The sequence below is a fragment of the Porites lutea genome, chromosome 8, assembly GCF_958299795.1.
Source record: "Porites lutea chromosome 8, jaPorLute2.1, whole genome shotgun sequence".
Taxonomy (NCBI): Eukaryota; Metazoa; Cnidaria; class Anthozoa; order Scleractinia; family Poritidae; genus Porites; species Porites lutea.
In genome coordinates, this window is record NC_133208.1 from 25,067,444 (window position 1) to 25,089,234 (window position 21,791).

General features: G+C 39.0%; 1 protein-coding gene and 2 pseudogenes across 1 annotated transcript in view; 2 read left to right on the top strand and 1 right to left on the bottom strand.

Moving 5' to 3' along the window:
* LOC140945410 (uncharacterized) overlaps nucleotides 1-21,791 on the top strand; it is a 122,289-nt pseudogene that overhangs the window by 50,964 nt on the left and 49,534 nt on the right.
* Nucleotides 1-21,791, bottom strand: part of LOC140946783 (uncharacterized) — a 130,396-nt gene that overhangs the window by 17,146 nt on the left and 91,459 nt on the right. The window lies entirely within an intron of this gene.
* On the top strand, nucleotides 4,882-8,116 carry LOC140946658 (tetratricopeptide repeat protein 28-like; annotated as a pseudogene).

The window sequence follows — 21,791 nt, forward strand, 5'->3', positions numbered from 1 at the left end:
GTTTACCATTATCAATTAACTTCCTTTCTTCCTTGGCATTTTTAAGCTTCCGAGAAGATCTAGAACAAAACACCACTGATCGTCTTCGGTTAGTTTCGTTCGTAGACTGGAACATTTCTAAACGCGTGTGAGATTTGATTTTATTGCATGTCTAGTATCAAATTAACGTAATTTTTTTTTCGTGTGCTAATTTCCAATGTTCACAAAAGTGTCATTGTTATCAACTCCATGTAGACACGTTTTTCCAGAAATGTCTTTGAACTCGTTCAATAAACTCGCAGCACGTGTTTCATCGGGTCTAAAATCGCTCGCCTTCGGCTCAGGATTTTAAACCGATAAAACACTGCTGCTCGTTTATTAAACATTACATAAAACATGTTTGTCCATATTCGCATAGTCTCTTTTAAAGATTGATTTCTTTCTGTTTAATGCAATGCACTCCTTTTTGAAAGTCAAAATTTCGGATTAGAATAAAGAAGAGTCATCCAACGAAAACAGGAACTTTGAGAATATTGCGCACAAGTTCATCTCATAGCCTCCTTGGCGAAAGAGCAAATAAGCGCGCAAAAGGTTGTTCATCTGTTTTTTGCTTCATGTTAGACCTAATTAATTCTTGATTCCTTTTTAGACACCGAAAGACCTTTCACTCAAAGCATTTGTTGCAGGCATAACTAATATCAGTTTGACCAAAACTGTACATGTTGCAGTCTCACTGAATGAAGCAGGCCCATTTGCTTTAAGAAATTCTTTTATCGATGACGCAGAGGCTATGGCACTTTCTCGAGCATACATTTTCAAAATAATAAGCTCCGTTTCAGGACGTTCCCTGTTCTTATTTGAACCATAGAATTTTCAGGTTGAAATCACCTCCTGAAACCGTCTTGAGAAGCAAGTTTTCGAGATTCGTATAATAGATTTTAGGGACGCAGCGTGAGATTTTGAAGGTGCAACGCAAAGGGCAAAAAGTTAGAGGGCCGGAGGCGCTCCAAAGTAGGCGGGTCTGGGGGCATGCTTCCCCAGAAAATGCTTAAATTTAGGGGCTCGAAAATGCTATTTCCTGCGTCATCCACAGGACATTTTAATAAATACGAAAGAAAACGCAAATGGTTAGAATATATTTTACCTATCTCTAATGTTGTCGTTAAGGTACAATGTTAACGGATAAAAAAGGTAAACAGTGACGCCATCGAGGAAATTACAAGCCAAGGAAGAGTTCAGTAGCCTGCATGACAGCCGTCTCCCCTCGTCTACCCTGCGACACATCCCTAGTGATGAGGAGCGAGGAGAGACGGCTGTATAGCGCTGGCTAAGGGCGCGACAGAGCTTTAAAGAGACTTGAGAGGTTAAAAAATTAGCCTTAACAACATATTTTGTAAAATCGAAAGAAGAATTGGGTTGTGTTATTAACTCAGTATTTTCAACGGTAAAGTGGTGGTCTTCTTTTTTAAAAAATTTTCGCCCAAAAAGTGAGGGGCACGGGCCCTACCCCCCCGCCCCCCTCCTCTTACTCCTACGGCCCTAATTTATAGCATCGAATCGATGGTATGTTGCTTGCGTCTTCCAAATATGCTAAGCGCCACTTATTATTAGGAATTAGCCGGGGGAATTGGAGCCAATATTTTGAATGAATAATAAATAGAGGATATTACGTGGCCGCGCGGAGATACGAAATGTCTCTTCGAGTGTTGAGAAAAATATTTCACGAGTGAGCGCGTAGCGAATGAGTGAAATAATCTTTAACACAAGAAAAGAAATTTCGTATCTTTAAACGGCCATGTAATGTTCTATCTATTTTATAAACGCCAATAAAAAACCAAACTATTTCGCTTTGATATTTTTTAAGTGCTAGAGAAGACGAATGTGTCAGAACTAAAAATGGAACGAAATACAAAGCCTTTAAATATAAATTCTTTTTCTTTGCAATGTTACAAATTAAGAGCTATCCTAAAATATATATGGCTCATAGAATTTTACATGTCGAAAAAAGCCAGCTGTAAGCAAGACTATTTATAGACATCAAATCCAATGTTGCCCTACATTTATAAGTTCCATTTGAAATAATGAACGAGAAAAAGTTCAATACTAAAAATTAAGGAGCTGGTAAAAACTATAACGCACTTCATAAGATGTAATGGCAAATATTAGAAACAAAAGTTAGACTGGGTAAGTAAAGATATCAAAAAGAGTGGGGAATGAGTCAGGAGTGAGAGAGAACCTGGGTTCGCCGATTTTCAAAGCTTGTGACAAATAGTTGTATTTTCCAGAATTTTCAACAGTACAGTGTATGATGGGAAATAGCAGGTTACAAACTACTCTGTAAAACTATTTCTTTCATCGATATTCTGCATTTGCAGATTCAACAAGTATAGAATAGACCTTGTCAGGGTTTGGACGCCATTTTGACGAGTAGGCAAACGCGTGAGAAATTACAGTGTTTGTATGAGAATCTAATGTCGAATAATTTCCGTAAAACGGCTGTTCTGAAAAGAATATCAATTGTAAACTAAAGCTACAAGGCAAAGGATTGTCCTACAACATTTTGGGGGCGTACCTGTGCTTACATTTCTCCACAGGCTTGCTATAGATTTTCCACATATTTGTCTGTAATTTTCCCGGGACTTTCTTAAAGACAAATGTATAGAAAATTTCAAAAAGTGGTTCTAGGTCTTGTAGTGCATGTAACGCCCTCAAATTTTTCCAGGAGAATCCTTAGGAGTGAAGCTTTAGTTTACAAATCATATTTTTTTAGAACAGCCCTTCTACGGAACCTATTCGACATTAGATTCTCATACAAGCACTCTAATTTCTCACGCGTTTGCCTGTTCGTCAAGATGGCGTCGAAACCGTGACAAGGTCTAAATTCGGCCAAAGAAATGATGGTCCCGCACTTATGATCGTGACTTAACTTACCTCGATAAATCTTACACGAAAGCTTGATTATCTTGCCCAAGAAGTTTAACTGTTCAGTTAAAGAATCGTGTTTCCACTTTCTTACTCTTAAAATATGTTTTCTCAAGGTCAAGAAAAAAGGATCATGGACAACATCTCGGAGTTTCTACAGACCATTCGTATTGGTGCAGTCGTTGCAACTTTTCTTTTCAACACTGGACGTATTATAAAAGCGGTGGATATCTTTAACGAATGCTTGGTGCTCCTTAACGGGAAAGCCCTAGAAACAATCAAAGAACTTACCACACCACTTATTATCCATGTATACCAAAAACTTCTTGATGGCTATACTCTTATGCACGATCACACCCGTGCAATAGAATGTGCTAAAAAGCTTCACGTGACACTACACAATAGTGGTCAAAAAGAAGAAGGAGGGATAATATTACTTAAACTAGCAAAAATCTACTATAAAAGAAGCAAATACGAGGAAAAAAAAACAGGTTTACGAGAAGGCACTGAGCATCATGATTGAGACTGGAAACAATCGCGGAATTGGAATATGTTACGGAAATCTAGGAGCTTTGTTTAAATCAGTTAGTCAATATACCAAGGCTGAGAAATACCTTCAAAAAGCACTAGTGATCAGAAAAGAAAACGGTGACAAAAAAAGGTGAAGCAACAGATTACGGAAATCTAGGAACCGTGTTTCTTTCAGTTGGTCAATATACCAAAGCTGAAGAATACCTTCAAAAAGCACTAGCGATCAGGAAAGAAATCGGTGACAAAAAAGGTGAAGCAACAGATTACGTAAATCTAGGAACTGTGTTTCTTTCAGTTTGTCAATATACCAAAGCTGAAGAATACCTTCAAAAAGCACTAGTCATTACGAAAAATATTGGTGACAAAAATGGAGAAGCGGCTGTTTACGGAAATCTAGGAGCTATGTTTAAATCTGTTGGTCAATATACCAAGGCTGAAGAATACCTTCAAAAAGCACTATTGATCAGGAAACAAATCGGAAACAACAAAGGAGAAGCAGAAGATTACGGAAATCTAGGAACTGTGTTTCTTTCAGTTGGTCAATATACCAAGGCTGAAGAATACCTTCAAAATGCACTAGTCAATAGAAAACAAATCGGTGACAAAGAAGGAGAAGGATCTGCTTACAGAAATCTAGGAGCTCTGTTTAGATCTGTTGGTCAATATACCAAGGCTCAAGAATACGTTCAAAAGGCACTAGTGATCAGCAAAGAAATCGGTGACAAAGAAGGAGAAGCATCTGCTTACGGAAATCTAGGGACCGTGTTTCAGTCTGTTGGTCAATATACCAAGGCTGAAGAATACCTTCAAAAAGCACTAGTGATCACGAAAGTCATCGGTGACAAAAATGGAGAAGCGACTGTTTACGGAAATCTGGGAGCTGTGTTTAAATATGTTGGTCAATATACCAAGGCTGAAGAATACCTTCAGGAAGCACTAGTTATCAGGAAAGAAATCGGTGACAAAGCAGGAGAAGCAACAGATTACGGAAATCTAGGAGCTGTGTTTCTTTCAGTTGGTCAATATACCAAGGCTGAGGAATACCTTAAAAAAGCACGAGTTATCAGGAAACGAATCGGTGACAAAGTAGGAGAAGCAACAGATTACGGAAATCTAGGAACTGTGTTTCTTTCAGTTGGTCAATGTACCAAGGCTGAAGAATACCTTCAAAAAGCACTAGTGATCAAGAAACAAATCGGTGACAAAGAAGGAGAAGGATCTGCTTACGGAAATCTAGGAGCTCTGTTTAAATCTGTTGGCCAATATGCCAAGGCTCAAGAATACCTTCAAAAGGCACTGGCAATCAAAGAAGAAACCGGAGACAAAAGAGGTGTTGGAGGTTTATACTTACATCTGGGAAAACTTTGTCGAGAATTTCAGCTCAATGCTAAGAGTCAAGAATTTGCCAATAAAGCACTTGAGATAAGTTACGAAATAGGAGACATTGAAATGCAGTTTAACAGCCACCTTACCATTGCTTGGAACGCTTTAGTGACAAGAGGAAACATAACTGAACTTCTGAGAAATCTGTATGAAAGCATTCTGAAGTGCGAAGAAATGCATGATTTTTTCAGAGTGAAAGATGAATCGAAAATTTCTTTTTTTGATGAGCATGTGTCCCCTTACCTTCTTCTTAGTAGCTTGCTGATTGCTACAGGCAGTTTCTATGAAGCTCTTTACGTTGCCGAGCTTGGACGCTCCAAAGCACTGACAGACGTACTGTCAGATAAGTACTCTGTGGATAAAGGCGTATCAGTCAAGCCACAGTTATGGATTGGTATTGAGAACATCATGAACAAAAATACACTGAGTTCTTGTCTTTATGTTTTCTGCTTCGGTGATGATATGTACTTTTGGATCCTCAAGCCAAACAAAATGTTCTTTTTTCGGCAAACAAGACTCAAAGAAAGCGCAGATAAAGTGTTTGGAAATCAGACATTTGGTGGCTCTCTTGATTTACGTCAAGACCAATGCGAAGATCGCTCATTGTTTTCATGTGTAAGCTCCCCGCCATCATGCAAACCATCTCAGGGTGACAGCTTCGAGTCTTTGCGTCTTATAGAAGAAGAGGAAGACGAAAATCACGACTCTAAACCTCTAACCCTTGCTGATGGTTACAACATGATAGTCGCTCCTGTAGCTGACTTACTCCAAGAATCAGAAATCATTATTGTACCGGATAACTTGTTGTATCCAATTCCTTTTGCTGCTTTAATGGATGATAATGGAAAGTATTTATCGAATACTTTCAGGATTCGTATTGTCCCTTCCTTGACGACTCTTAAGTTGATTCAGCTCAGTCCAACAGACTACCATAGTGAAACCTGTGCAATGATCGTAGGAGAGCCAGACGTTAGTGAAGTATACTACCAAGGAAAACTTCTACACTTAAACTCATTGCCTTGGGCCAGAAAGGAAGCAGAGATGATTGGGGGACTGCTCGGTGTTCAACCGTTGCTTGGAAGGGATGCAACTAAGCAGGCAGTCCTGGAAAGCATGAATTCAGTAAGTCTTATTCACTTCGCTGCTCATGGTTATGCTGAACGTGGAGAAATAGCTCTTTCCCCATAAACTCCTGCGGAACTCCACACGAAGAAGACTACTTATTGACGATGGCTGAAATTTCACAAGTTCGCCTAACAGCCAAGCTGGTTGTCCTTAGCTACTGTCATAGTCCAAGTAGTCAGATAAGGGCTGAGGGAATTGTTGGAATCGCGCGAGCATTTTTAGCATCGGGTGCACGCGCCGTGTTGGCGGCACTGTGGGCTATAGAGGACGAAGCTACTATGTGGTTTATGAATCGTTTTTACGAGCACCTTGTTCATGGTGAAAGTGCCAGTGAATCTCTTCATCAGGCCATGAAGTCAATGAGAGAGACTCGCTTTTCTGACGTCATGCAGTGGGCACCCTTTATGCTGATTGGAGATGATGTAACATTCAAAGGTTTGTATTTGATATTTATAATTTTTAGGTTTTTCTAGCTATTTGTAGTCAAAATGTGTGAAGTTTGTGTTCGTGACAACTCCTTATTTTGCGAAATAAGTTTTGTTAGTTTCTTTCTTTATTGTTTTTTTTCTAACCCTGTTCAAGACATGAAAGTGAGGCAACTGGAAATAAGGCCGAATTTTACTTTCCGATTTTCGTGGAATATTTCGTAAAGCATGCATGCTCGGATCTAAAATAACTAACTAAAATGAAAATTGTAGAAAACGGTAGTTGAGCTTCCAAAGAGCATAAGAAAACAATTTAAGTCAGAAAAGAGGAGTAAGTGTCAAACACACTTTTTCTTAATGGTGTACCTGATGAAAGAAAAAACGTAGACTCTTAAAGCTTCCGAGATAGTCGGTCCGCGAAATTGAGAAAGCGCGAACGGGAAAATAATAGGCCCCCCCCTTTTCCCAGATTGAGGCGCTCATATTTTTGTACGCCTTTCACCGCGAGATCCCTACTATCTGAGAGCCTGGAACAGGCTATAAGAAACGCTGTATCTATTTTTTAGTCTTAAACTAGATTAATCCTGAGGGAACCAGATCCAGCTCAGAGCAGGGCATACGTACTGATAATTATTACCGGTGAGCGAGAGTTTAAAAGCAGACGCAAAGATTCCCTCGGTACTTAATCTAGCCCAAGCAGCTGCAGGAGCATTTTTTTTTAAAACTTCTCTTTTATACAGATATTTTTCTGGAAAATGAGCTAAGGGCAACTTCCTTATCGTTTTCGTGTGTTCTTAAAACGAGGTTCAGTTTTGTCATCAGTCGCCTCTTTTATGATGCTTGTTTAGCGGAGAAGTCGCAAGATTTAATATTTCCCCAAGACTGTATTTCATTCGATTCAATTGAGTTTTACAATACGTTTCGCTTTAGTTCTCTTCGTAGTCGCGATTTTGTAACAGAGGAGATGGTTGATATTTTGGGCAACCATTGCACGGGCTGTAAGGGATAGCATGGCTGGCTTGATATCAACCTCCTGCCTCAAGATATAATCTGATCAGTATGCAAGCAGAAAACGGAGGAAATTAAAATAAAGTAAAATATTCCCACTGCATACATTATTGGCCCGTGACGCGGGAATTAAGTAACTCCGTAAATTCCGTCGTTTTTGGGCTGCGCGCTGGTGGCATGATTCATTGCGGCCCCTGGTTAGATTTGCTTAGTTTTTGCCCGCCTCTTGGCTAGTTCAACGCAGGTTAGTGGAAATGACTTAGAAATTTCGCCCCTCCCACCTCTGCTGGTGGTGGTTGACGTCGCCAACCCTTATTATTCGGCATGCCTATTGTCCTGGCAGTCGCGGTTGCCTCCCATAACTTAGTTCCCCCGTGTCGGAACAGTAGGTATGCACTGCGAAATTTATACGAATCGCATTTAAGCTGAAAGTGAAACAATACGACTTTACTAAACTTTTAGCAGATAACTAATTTCCTCAAATTGTAAAGGTTTGCTATTTGTTTTAAAAAAATCTGTGTTAGTGACATTTAGGTAAAACATTTAGCGCAACGAGCAAAGGAAGCATGTTGATCGATGGCTAAAATAAATCGTGCAAAGAATTTAAACGGAAGTGAACCGTCATGATTAGTTTTTCTATTTGCAGGTGCATTTGATAAGAGCAGTTTGAAAGATGGCGAAGGTGCAACGGAAACAAAGAACCTGTAAGCTGAGAGGAAACATGTTGTTTGAGTTGACAACTACCGTCACAGCTGTACATAAATGTATATACCACGGATCTTAATTAAGTGGTCTTGTCTGAGACCGCACTTATGTCCAGGATCGATCTTGTTAGCAAAAATTTGCTAGCAAATTGCTTTCGCAATTGTCGCAAAAGAAATAATTGAGAAAAAATTATGTCAGAAAATCACTAACAAATATCGCAAAAATCTAACAAAAAAAAAATCTAACAAGAATCAAGACTTGGAAACTGAAGAAGCCAAGAAGGGCCCGGAAATGTTCGCAAATATCGCAAAAATCGCAAAAGTAACAAGGATTTTTTTTTGCTAGCTAAAAACACCCGTGACAAATATCGCAAAAATCGCAAAAATAACAAATGTAACAAAATTCCAGACTTACAAAGAAAAGAAGCCAAGAAGGACCCCGAAATGTCCGCAAATATCGCAAAAATCGCAAATATAACAAGGATTTTTTTTTGCTAGCTAAAAACACCCGTGACAAATATCGCAAAAATCGCAAAAATAACAAATCTAACAAGAATCAAGACTTGGAAACAGAAGAAGCCAAGAAGGGCCCTGAAATGTCCGCAAATATCGCAAAAATCGCAAAAGTAACAAGGATTTTTCATGTTAGCTAAAAACACCCATGACAAATATAGCAAATATCGCAAAAATACCAAATGTAACAAAATTCCAGACTTACAAAGAAAAGAAGCCAAGAAGGACCCCGAAATGTTCGCAAATATTGCAAAAATCGCAAAAGTAACAAGGATTTTTCATGCTAGCTGAAAACACCCGTGACAAATATCGCAAAAATCGCAAAAATAACAAATCTAAAAAGAATCAAGACGTGGAAACAGAAGAACCCAAGAAAGGCCCTGAAATGTCCGCAAATATCGCAAAAATCGCAAAAGTAACAAGGATTTTTTATTGCAAGCTAAAAACACCCGTGACAAATATCGCAAATATCGCAAAAATACCAAATGTAACAAAATTCCAGACTTACAAAAAAAAGAAGCCAAGAAGGACCCCGAAATGTTCGCAAATATTGCAAAAATATAAAAGTAACAAGGATTTTTCATGCTAGCTGAAAACACCCGTGACAAATATCGCAAAAATCGCAAAAATAACAAATCTAAAAAGAATCAAGACGTGGAAACTGAAGAACCCAAGAAAGGCCCTGAAATGTCCGCAAATATCGCAAAAATCGCAAAAGTAACAAGGATTTTTTATTGCAAGCTAAAAACACCCGTGACAAATATCGCAAATATCGCAAAAATACCAAATGTAACAAAATTCCAGACTTACAAAAAAAAGAAGCCAAGAAGGACCCCGAAATGTTCGCAAATATCGCAAAAATATAAAAGTAACAAGGATTTTTCATGCTAGCTGAAAACATCCGTGACAAATATCGCAAAAATCGCAAAAATAACAAATCTAAAAAGAATCAAGACGTGGAAACAGAAGAACCCAAGAAAGGCCCTGAAATGTCCGCAAATATCGCAAAAATCGCAAAAGTAACAAGGATTTTTTATTGCAAGCTAAAAACACCCGTGACAAATATCGCAAATATCGCAAAAATACCAAATGTAACAAAATTCCAGACTTACAAAAAAAAGAAGCCAAGAAGGACCCCGAAATGTTCGCAAATATCGCAAAAATATAAAAGTAACAAGGATTTTTTTTGCTAGCTAAAAACACCCATGACAAATATCGAAATGTCCGCAAATACCGCAAAAATCGCAAAAGTAACAAGGATTTTTCATGCTAGCTGAAAACACCGATGACAAATATCGCAAATAGAAAGGACTGTCGCTCACAGAAGGGGGCCAATTTTCAGCAATAAAAGGGGCTGGTTAACATTCGTTCCAAAATATCAAGAATACCAGATTGGGGGAAAGTAAACGGGTCATAAGATATACCCATAGTTTTTTAAACAGGGATTGCCGAAAGTAACAAGAATTTTACTGCCATGTAAGACGATTTAGTACCAAATATGGCAAAATGCCACAAATTGCGCTAGAGTAACAAGAATAGGCAAGAATTGTTGTAGGGCAAGAAAGGGGCCAAGAACACCCGCGCATCACTGTTTTTCCCTAATACTAATGGTTGTCTTAACTGGGATACGTTCTTTTCCAGTAATTTTGTAATGCGTTCCATTTTCGCGAAAATGAAATCACCACTTACAAACGTGACACTATTTATAATTACTGACAGTACCAAAATACTGTAATATCAATCTGTGTATGCTTCGTTCTTCCATCAACATACAGCTACAATGCATAAAAAGGAGTGCCGCCCACAGAAGGGGGCAAATTTTAAGCAATAAAGGGGGTTGGTAGCAGAACTTTCATGCCCAAGAACCCACCGCAACCATCGTTCAAAAATAATATATAGATTTAGCCAGGGCTAAAAGCGAAGCTCCCATTAATAAATTCATAATTTAAATCAAACAATAAACTTGTAATCCACAGATCAGGGCACATTCATTTGACTTTTGAGGCAAAGGCTAGGTGATTTTAGAGAAAAAATAATTTAACAGTCCAAGAGTGAAACAAATTTTACATCGAGTTATTAAATAGTCTTATTTGTACACCCAAAAATAGCAATCATATTCGATCACAGAAGATTAGGCCTGGAAAACAAATAGACCTATTCGAGTATTGTATTTGCATTAGCTGTTGCATCATAATGTGGCATTCACCAGTCTCTCCAACATTGCTCCGTTAGAGAGACTATGGACAACCCCGAAATATAGTTTTAAGAAACACACGCGCCACGATAGTCCTTGGTGGCAGCCAATTTACACGTTGCATTCCTCTGTCTAAAAGAGAGGCCAAAATAAAAAATCAGGCCAGATTTTTCGTGTTCGACAAGTTTAGTTTACTAGTAAATCTTGGCGACGAATCTGGTGGCGTGTAAACCAGCCTTTTAAACATACTTTTTCTCATCACGTCTTAGGTAAACAGTACTCTGAGGCCCTTTTTTATCATACAGACCTCGGACAGAATTTGTTCTTTTTTGCCCTATTTAAACCTATAATTCTGCAGTTTTTCACAATTTTGCAAGAGAATTTGCACTCATTCAATATCCACGACGATCAAAGCACGCGCTTCCTTTGCACAACAAATTATAGCATTGAATTATAAAACGTTGTCATGAAGAGAATTCTCAGATAATGCCGGGACTTTTCATTTAGAAAATTCTGGTCCTATGTGATATGCAGGGTATTAATTACGGGCTTTTAATGAAAACGATAAAAAAAAATTCCCAAAATCACCTTTTCGGCCAGCCGGACGGGTTCTCACTTTTGACAGGCACCAAATTTGCAGTGCGACTAATAGAGTTACCATTTACGCTTCAACATGATAGAGAAATTGTTATGTTTAGGTTTTATTTCCCTTTATTTATTAAACTGTGTATGGTTTTGTTATGTGTAATCTGTAAAAGCGAGTGACATTTACACGCGGCGTTTTCAGTATTCCTGCATGCGATGTTTATGTTCGACTGGAAACAACCGCTGCAGCGATAAAAATTGCGAGAGGGACTACTAACAATCAATAAAATAAATATAATTAGGTGAAACATGTACAGAGACAATAATTTTCATTCACGAAGAGATCTATTGAGAGTAAAGTGTCTCTGAAAATCATGAGTCATTTAAGCATAAGCTTATTTATGTTTTAAGCCGGCTCCCGGTGTTTGCTCTTTTTCAAGATGAACTCGAGGCAAGAAAATCGCTCAGAGCTTTCTGTTTACAGCCAAAATCATAACTAAATAATATTCGGAACCTTTTCTTTGAATTTACGGTCAAAAAATGTCTAAAGGCCTTTTAAACCTGATACTAATGTAAGTTAGATCATTGCTCGTGTATAAACTTAAGCCGTACGCTCGACTTCAGGAAACCGAAAAAAAAACACATCAAAGACAATAATTGCTCAGGCTTACCAGTCGAGATGCTGCTTCTGAAGGTCATCAAGTGTTCCAGAATCGCTTCAGACTTTTCAACCCTCTTACGCCTCAAGCAAGGGCAAGTGAGTAAGCTCATTTTTGAAAACGATGCCATCCGAAATCGGATTTCCAATGACTTTGACAAGCGGTGCATTTGTGAACAAAAAGCGCAATAAACAAACCAGCCATGAATTACAGAACAATCTTGATAGCAGCTGTATTTCATTTTGTACACCAAGTAGAAAAAGACAGTTTAAAACATCACAAGATGACACAAAACTCCCGGATAAAACTCTGTCAGCTCCAGCTATCAGTAAGCAAGTTTCCAGACGCTGAATAAATTTTCCGCATGAACTCACCTGTCAAATTTTGACCAATCAGAACATAAGAATTGGACGTAGAGCGTGATCAACGCGTGACAGTGAGAAAAGTCAAAAGCGATTGCCTTCCCTGCATGTAAATGTAAAAGTCGGTTTAATTTTCGCGTGCGAGGTCGGTTCGAAATCAACATTTTAAAAGTGCTGCTCATGAACACGACTTATTTCATATGCATTTTAAAAAAAATTAACTTGAGCCTGCGATCATTTGAAAAGTATCAACTTGTCAGCGGATACCTTCAAAAAACACTCGAACTCAGTGGGTCGATAACTGAGCCCACGATACGGTCAGGTGATACTGGTCAGCAGAAACACTTTTTTGACAGCTGTCAATTAATCAAAACATGGATGTCCAATATCAGGTTGCAGGCTCCCAAACTAGCTAGAAAGTGTGATATTAAACATTGGTATGCCTGTGGTGCGGACGGACGGAAGGTCGGGTGGTCGGTGTACGGTCACGTGATTGTCGAATTTTCTAGGATAGATAGATTTTCTAAGCTATGGGGCTTCGAATTGAGCACGTGATCAAATTAAAATATCAGCGCAAAACTTTAAACACTACGTGACCTCAATGGATAGAAAAATGAGCCCGCGATACACTCAGGTGATGATGGTCAGCGTATAATCTAGTTTGACAGCTGTCAATTAACCTTCATTAGAATGGCGAATATTCGAATTAACAGACTACGAGTGTGAGTAAGACATAACCGTCCGGCATGTAGTGGAAAATGCCAGATCGTGTACTTGAGCGAAGCTGAGCCCACGTTATTAGTTTTCTGATAGTGGACTGCACATGTCCCTTTTTGACAGCTGTCAATTGACCTTAATTTGGCTTGCCAATATAACTTTAAACGACTGTCAGCCAACTGACAGCCTTGCCCGGCGTAGTTTCGTTTTTATGTTGAATTGGTAAGTGAGACATATTATATCAGCTTATATGGAGGGGCAAAACGACTGGTCTTTATCTGCGCCCGCGAGATGGCCACGTGATAATTGTCAGCGGATGTCTGATTTTGACAGCTGTCAATCTAATCGTACTCATACGGATGGTTTACATAACTAAGAGGCTAGTCAAGTTGTGCAAGATCTATTGTGACATTTGACATCGGCTTACATGAAGTGTGTGTACGGGTGGGCGTACGCTACGTCATAACCAAATTTTCTCGGATGGATAGTTTACCAAATTTTCTTACCCATGGTGCTCCGCTGCGCGCGCTTCGCGCGCGCGAGAGCTCCGCTATCAAGAATAGCACATTGGGGGAAAGAAAACAGCCATTATACATGAATGTTGCTGTGCAATACCCAAAGTTTTTTAAGCAGGGATTGCCAGTGACCTGGTAATCCTTCCCTTCCTAGAATTTTGTTAAATTTGTTATTTTTGCGATTTTTTCGATATTTGTCACGAGTGTTTTTAGCAGCAAGTAAAATCCTTGTTACTTTTGCGATTTTTGCGATATTTGCGGTCATCTCGGGGCCCTTATTGATTTCTTCTTTTTCTAAATCTACCATTTTGTTGAAATTGTTATTTTTGCGATATTTGTCACGGGTGTTTTAAGCTACCTAGAAAAATCCTTGTTACTTTAGCGATTTTTGCGATATTAGCGGACATTTCGGGGCCCTTCTTGGCTTCTTTGCTTTCTAAGTCAGGAATTTTGTTACATTTGTTATATTTGCTATGTTTGTGATATTTGGCACTGGCGTTTCAGGCTAGCAAGAAAAACCTTGTTACTTTTGCGATTTTTGCAATAATTGCGGACATTTTGGGGCCCTTCTTGGCTTCTTTTCTTTCCAAGTCAGGAATTTTGTTAAATTTGTTATTCTTGCGATTTTTGCTATATTTGTCATGGGTGTTTTTAACTAGCAAGAAAAATCCTTGCTATATTTGCGATTTTCGCGATATTTGTGGACATTTCGAGGCCCTTCTTGGCTTCTTCTGTTTCCAAGTCTTGATTCTTTTTAGATTTGTTATTTTTGCGATTTTTGCGATATTTGTCACGGGTGTTTTCAGCTAGCATGAAAAATCCTTCTTACTTTTGCGATTTTTGCGATATTTGTGAACATTTCGGGGCCCTTCTTGGCTTCTTTTCTTTGTAAGTCTGGAATTTTGTTACATTTGGTATTTTTGCGATATTTGCGATATTTGTCATGGGTGTTTTTAGCTAGCAAGAAAAATCCTTGTTATATTTGCGATTTTTGCGATATTTGCGGACATTTCGGGGCCCTTCTTGGCTTCTCCTTTTCCAAGTCTAGAATTTTGTTAAATTTGTTATTTTTGCGATGTTTGCGATATTTGTCATGGGTGTTTTTTAGCTAGCAAGAAAAATTCTTGTTATATTTGCAATTTTTGCGATATTTGCGGACATTTCGGGGCCCTTCTTGGCTTCTTCTTTTTCTAAGTCTGGAATTTTGTTAAATTTGTTATTCTTGCGATTTTTGCGATATTTGTCATGGGTGTTTTTAGCTAGCAAGAAAAATCTTTGTTATGTTTGCGATTTTTGCGATTTTTGCGGACATTTCGGGGCCCTTCTTGGCTTCTTCTTTTTCTAAGTCTACGTCTACTATCAGATTAGTCAGGGCTTCTTTCGTTCTACATGACTTCTGCTACTCGTAAATCCTACTGCCCTTCACGCTTGCTTCAATTAAGATCAATTACTTACAGGTCTTACATGAGCACGAGTATTTGTTTGGTTTGATAAACTTTGTAAATGTATTGTCATCTTGACGAACGTAATGAAATGCCAAATAGATATCTAAGCTAAGAAAACGGACGCAAGTGTTCTCTGGAATTAAGTGCTCTTTGCCAGGGGCACCCAACGACGGTTTCCTCCTAAATACATGGAAAATACTTTATAGGCTATCCAGAGTGCTTTCTTAATAGATCTCTAGAAATACATTTTATATCTGTTTGGTCATCCTAGGGATGCTTTAGTCTTTTCAAAATTACCATGGCTTCTGTATTATTTTTCCGAAAATATTAGATGCAATTTAACGTATTACGAAAGTGAGAATTTTTCTGATTCCTCTCTCCATCTCATTTTTGAATCCGAAAATAGTTTTAGGTTTTCTTTTTTCTGCGAAAAAATAGCCTAACCTAGGGAGTGAAATGTGAAAAATTAAACTTCAGAAAATCTTAGGGAATTCATTACATGAGCTTCGAAAATTGTACATGAATGGAACGGTCATCTAGAAATTTTTAGCTGTCCTCAAATAATAGAAAATTTTAGACAAAATTTGCTTTTTCGAACAGATATTTTACAGAAAACCGTCGTTGGGTGTCCCTTCTATGCGCCAATAAGAAACTTACGGTGTTGTTTTTAAGCTTTTTATTTGCCTAAGATCATTTCACCACAATGTTTCATTGGTTACTGTAGTGACAGCGTTTAGTAGAAAGTTTTAAAACAATTCAGCATGATGGCGAGTCCTACAGGGCTCAAACAAAGAAAATGAATAAAGTAACATGTTTGAGTCCTCCAAGACTCGCTATCGTGCTAAATATATCGAAAATGCCCCAATTAGTAACTGATAAGACTTAAAAACTTAGGCGGTGTACGAAAACGTTTTCTTCCGTTTTGAATGGGGCGTTTTTCAATCCTCTGCCCTGCCCTATCATACCTGCCGAGGCTGACCTTTGTTTTTTTTTTTATTTTTTTCAAACGTAAACTGACAACATTGAAATAGGCTGGTGATCACTATAATTAAGAAGTAGGGCTTTACGTTGAGTTGGTCTTCTTACAGCATTATGAACCCGGTTTATGAAACGGACTTGAGATCTTTAGAATGTCGGCAAATTCTAAAGTCTTTCCAGGTATGTCATTCTTGTTTTCTTAGAAAGGAGCCGGCCTATCAATCACTACAGCGTCTTTGTGTAATTCGTTAGCTCATTTCCATTAGAATTTTACGCCTCTGACTAGAGTTCTGTTATAAATAGTGTAGGTAAGCTGTTTTCTGGGCTAAAGCGCTCATCAAGTAACTTTGTTTAAGAGAAGAGGCTACTTAGTGAACAGGGTTAGGTGACTAACCCATAGCTTTTTTTCAATAATGTACAAACGTCGGTTAAAAGGCGTTTTAAATTTAAAGCCTCTTCAAATTGTACAGAAGAATTCCACTGGTTGGATTCCCTTATTACCATTGAGGTATGAAAGACTCTTCCTTGCTGTGCTCGGTCATACAACCAAGTTCTTAAGAATGCTAATTGTGCCGGCTATCCTATTACAGGTTCAGTGATAGGTGTGAATGATTATTATATGTCAAAAGCAGCAAACGTCTGCCACGATTTTGAATGCACACATAAGTCTAGTTGTATGGCATATCGCTCCAAGAGTTTCTCATAGATGTCCTGGAAGATCATAGGTCGGTGCGAATCCCGTTGGAATCCTCAGAACTGCTTGTGTGTGTCTTATTTTTTCATTATTATGACATCACTTGAAGTAAATCATGTGGCTGAAAAGTTACTTCTTCTTTTTAGCAGGAAGTAAACTTTTCATTCCGTATTTATTGGACTGATGTTTTTATATATATATTTCAGCTATACACGAAGGAGTTTTTACTTTTACCGTTGGTAACTAAGGTTCAATTATTTGAAAAGTCCCCAGTCCATTTACGGGTTGCGTCAAGTGAAAAAACTTAAATGTGAAATGAACTTTCTATATTATCATTAAAAAAATCATTTTCATAACGAGGACTGTTTCTGCACTTGGCCGCGTTTTGAAAGCAAGGGTTTTTGGAAGTTGGTAAAGGCCAAGTAAAGGCCTATTGACAGCCAGTATCAAGCGTTTCTGGAGGAAAAAGGAGAAAAGATAAGTGAAAATCTCCTCTCTCGTAGCCCCTTAGAAAAGCCTGATATTCGGTCTAGCCTATTGAAAGACCAGTGTATAAGTGTCATATTTTGCAGCTGATATTTTCAATAATGAAACCGTAGATTAACCCGTCTAATCTTTGTTCAAACATGATCCGGCCCTAAAGTTTTAATGTGTACACTTTTAGACCGTACCCAGATCGCACTCTGTCTTTGCAAGGATGCGCCTTACATAAAGACAGTCAGCAGGTGCGTGAACCGCGTCCACCGATCAAGGAACGCTCATGTTGCGTGTTATTCATGCTTGCGCACTACAAAAGCGCCTCTTGGAACGTCTAAGGAACTGACTGAAACAACTACAAGCCAGGGCGGTTAAAGAAACTTTCCATTTATTTTTCAGTGTAGCCTTTTTCCATATAAAATAGTGAGATAAAATAGTTCTGGTGCTTTATTGTTTGGTTGAATTGTGTTTTTGTTGCACGTAATCTGTGCCTTGGTACCCGCAGAAGGAACCTTTTAGAGGGGGTACCCATATCTCTTTTATGACCCTTTGTCTCGCCGTCGTATTGCGGAGAAAGCCATGACTCTCTCGGTATTTACCTTTATGATGCTTGGACAGTACGACTCGATCCGATAGCTCCTAGGTGACGGTAGTCCAAGCCAATTCTGTTCCGATCGAGACTTTGTGAATATCAGTGACATAGCGTTTTTGTTTCGTGGAATTCAAGGAAAGGCCGGGCCTTTTTTTTTCAATTACGCTTTCAGTCGTCATTTACTCAACCATGCCAAAACCAGTACATAAATCAAGAGCGCAGGAAAAGTCCTTAACGCACTGAGCGCTACAGACTTTGAGGTAGGTATTTTCATTCAACCAGCCTTTGTCTATCATAAAGAGAAAAGGTAATTTTTTTTATTCAGGCACCGACAGTTTTCAAACCAGGAACATTATTTTATATAGATAATTATGCTGCAGATGCTAGTGGAATGACTCGTTTTGGACTACTCGTTATCGGTGCCTTATCTCGACACCAAAAATGTACAAATTAAGGTGACTGTTTATATGAGACATTTTGGCCGGAAATCTGTTCTAACTATTCGGCATTCAGTTCTGAATTTTTAATATGGCTTTTGCTTCTTAGAATGCAGGGAAAGTCCCAAACTTTTCCACATCGGCTAAACCCGGGCACGAAAGGACGGCTGACTTCGAGGTAAGTAGTTTGGCGGTTTATAAAAATAAACTCATCTCAGCCTACCTATTTCTATTTCACATATCTTACTTGAGATTTCGCACTATTGCGAGTGTGCTTAATAGACTCTCACTCATAATGACTCGACCTCGATTGGTGTGGTTTCAAAAGTTCGAAGCAACTCTTTGAAAAACGCATACAATGAAATCGTTTTGCCTTTACGAAATAGATTCCCTTATATAGAAAAGATTATAAATATTCCCAGTTGATACAGACATGAAACGGCGGGCAGGTGTTGAAATTAAGAAAAAAAACCTTACGTCTCTTTCATGCATGTTAATTGACCTGCGTATTCTTTCTTGGTATCGTTATAGTACGAGGCTACTTCACTGTTCTCTTAGAGATGGATCCTAATAAGCTTTGTTAGTATAGCATGCATATTACGTATTACAAACCTAAATCATTTCCGTCGGTTTTTCCAAATGTTTGTATTGGAGCATGTTAGTCCGATCCTCTTCACTTTCTTGGAAAGCAAATAAACAGTTCCAAATGTCGTTCGTTTTGTAGGGTTAATATTGGTGTAGCCTGTTCCAGGCTCCGAGATGGTGGTGGAAGGTCGTTCAGTAAAAAGAAATGCGAAAAACACGCGGAGGCTGGGGAGAGACAGGGCGGCGCCGCCACCGCCCCCTTTCCCAAGTCGTGCGCGTCTTATTTTCGCTTTGCTCGTCTTAATACGTTCCCACTATACTATCTGAGAGCCTGGCACAACCGCCGCCTGGTTAGCTCAGTTGGGAGAGCGCCGGTCTGCTGAGCGGGAGGTCGCGGGTTCAAACCCCGGCCGGACCAACACTCAGGGTCTTTAAATAACTGAAAAGAAAGTACTGCCTTTGTAATGACACCTGCAAATGGTTAGACTTTCTAGTCTTCTCGGATAAGGACGAAAAACCGTAGGTCCCGTCTCACAGCACTTTCACTGATCTGTTCTTGTGGGACGTAAAAGAACCCACACTACTGTTCGAAAAGAGTAGGGGACGTAGACCCCGGTGGTGTGGCCAAGCTTAACGGGTTGTGGGATTGGGCAGGGATGGCACCTTGCATGGGACCTGTGAGTCCCGTTCGTGCCTATTCCCTCTGGGCAGGCCTGTGTCCAGAAAAGCTTGTGAAACAATAAAACAATATTGGTGGAATTAGGTTTTCAGAGCGTAAGTGAGCGTAAGTGCTATATAAATAAATCTTGGCACCGCTACATTCGACTGCTGGGTTCGTTAACCCTGCGGAGCGAAACAGCCGTTGAGGGTTCAGGCACCACAAAGTTCCTCGGAGGAAGGTGAGCAGTTTGACTTCCCCTTAATACTAAGAAAAATCTCAATAATCCCTTGGGGTCAATAAATCCACGCGACTTGTAACATGCGATCAGTGCTTACCATTTGACACAAAAATCCGGTTGAGGGGTCGAAAGCATAATGGTAAGCGATTTACCAGTTTACCGTAGAAATGTCACATCCGTTACGGTTTGAATCCAAAAAAGGGCGAATTTGTATAGCGTGAGTCTGGAACCGAGAAGGAACCGAGAAATTAGTTAATGGTAAGCAAACATTCGGAATGAAAGGACTATCTCAAAACGTACTCCTCAATTTTCGGTTGGTATTTTCGAAACGTGGTCTTACGATTTACCTTCCATCCGGAATTTCCGAAATTTTCTGTCAAATGGTAAGCACAGGTGTTCTTCTTGCCTCTTTGTTTGGAGACGAGGGGCTTTCCCCGAAAAAAAATTATAATAGAATAAACGCCTGATCGCGGGTGACTTGATTTCTATTTACGCACGAACGCTCAACGATCTAAGAGAGGAAATGGGAATAGGCCTTCCTTCTCCAAATTTTACAGATTTCTAGCCAATATTTGCTCCTTCCACAATTTTTGAATAAAAAGTCTTTGGGTGTCCCTGGTATGAAAGTTCCGAACGATATAAAAATTCATCAGTAGTGGTGTTGTCTTGCGACACGTCATGTATGTTATTTTAAGGGCTCAGGGTGTCACTTTTGGGGAATCATTAACATACGAGGCTTTTAATTATTTATTTCTTAGAATGCAGGGACAATCCCAGAGTTTACAAATTTTCACTTTCCTCTTAGGTACTTCTGTTGAGACAGATTTCTTGGTGAGTACGTTGATCTAACCATTTACATTTCCTAGTTTAAGATTCGAATATTCAGTTTCAGTTCTTGAGATGCAAACTAGGAATTAATAAGAAGGGCGGCGAGTTGTTTGTATCGATAGTCTGACGTCCATCGAGTTGGATATAATAACCTTATTTGGTTTCTTGTTTCATAGTGATATTTTGAACTTAAAGTGTCGGAAGATACAAAAACGTTATTTATTCTCGCTGATAGTTTTTTTAAGTTCATCAATTTTACAGGCTGAGCAACAAGAAGGGACGGGTTTTTTCCCTCTTTTTTTATTTTTATTCATGCAACGTTTTGTTTACTGGTTATATGCAGTTAGTTGATTCTCTCTCTTCATGACCAACTTTGATCTCTTGTATCTCCCTTTTCCTGGCAGTTTAGAATACATTGGATGTCAGCATTATAAATCGCTTTTCGTGCTACCTATATATTATATACACATATATATATATTTAATATACTATTATGGGAGCAAGACTGGTTTTGTCTTTCTTGCATTCACCGAGATCTATTTGTTCCGCTTCGTGTCTTAAGCGGTAGCAAGCAGAATAATTTGGTTTTTGTTTCAGTTATATTTGTGTACCTTTTCTTTACCGTGGCGGCATGCGAGCCTTTAATTTTTCCTGTTAACAGTGTCAACGAAGTAGCTCGACATCCATATTTAACAAAGGACTGTTTGATACTAATCTTTCAGAGCGAAACAGCCTCTGGTGGTTTTCTAGCACGTCAGGCGCGACAAACTTCACTCGCTGGAGGTACGTAGTTTGGCTTGTCTTCGACTAGTTCAGGAAAGGGATACTGCAGTTACTGTATATGTGCCTATCTCACCGACGCACCTATTCTCGAACAGTAGACATTAATGTTTTGTAATTCTTCGTAGACCGTTTATGTAAAATCGAAAGTTAGGCTCAGATGAATTATTGATTAGTCTACTTTCGGAAACTCTTTGGGACCGGTCTCGTTGGGTTTAAGCGGAAACATTTGAAGATCTTGTGAGAAGGACGTAAAATGTTCTTCGTCTATATAATTTCACATTTCGCTGCACATTGAATTTCATTGTTTTAGTTTGCACTCTGTTCTCGCCAAATACTCAACAGAAGAAGATAGTTTTTGAGGAAAGTCGCTCTAAAAGGAACAAAGGTTGCTTCCAAGTAAGAATTACGATCGAGTTAACTGTTTCATATTTCCGAGCACGAACACGGAAAA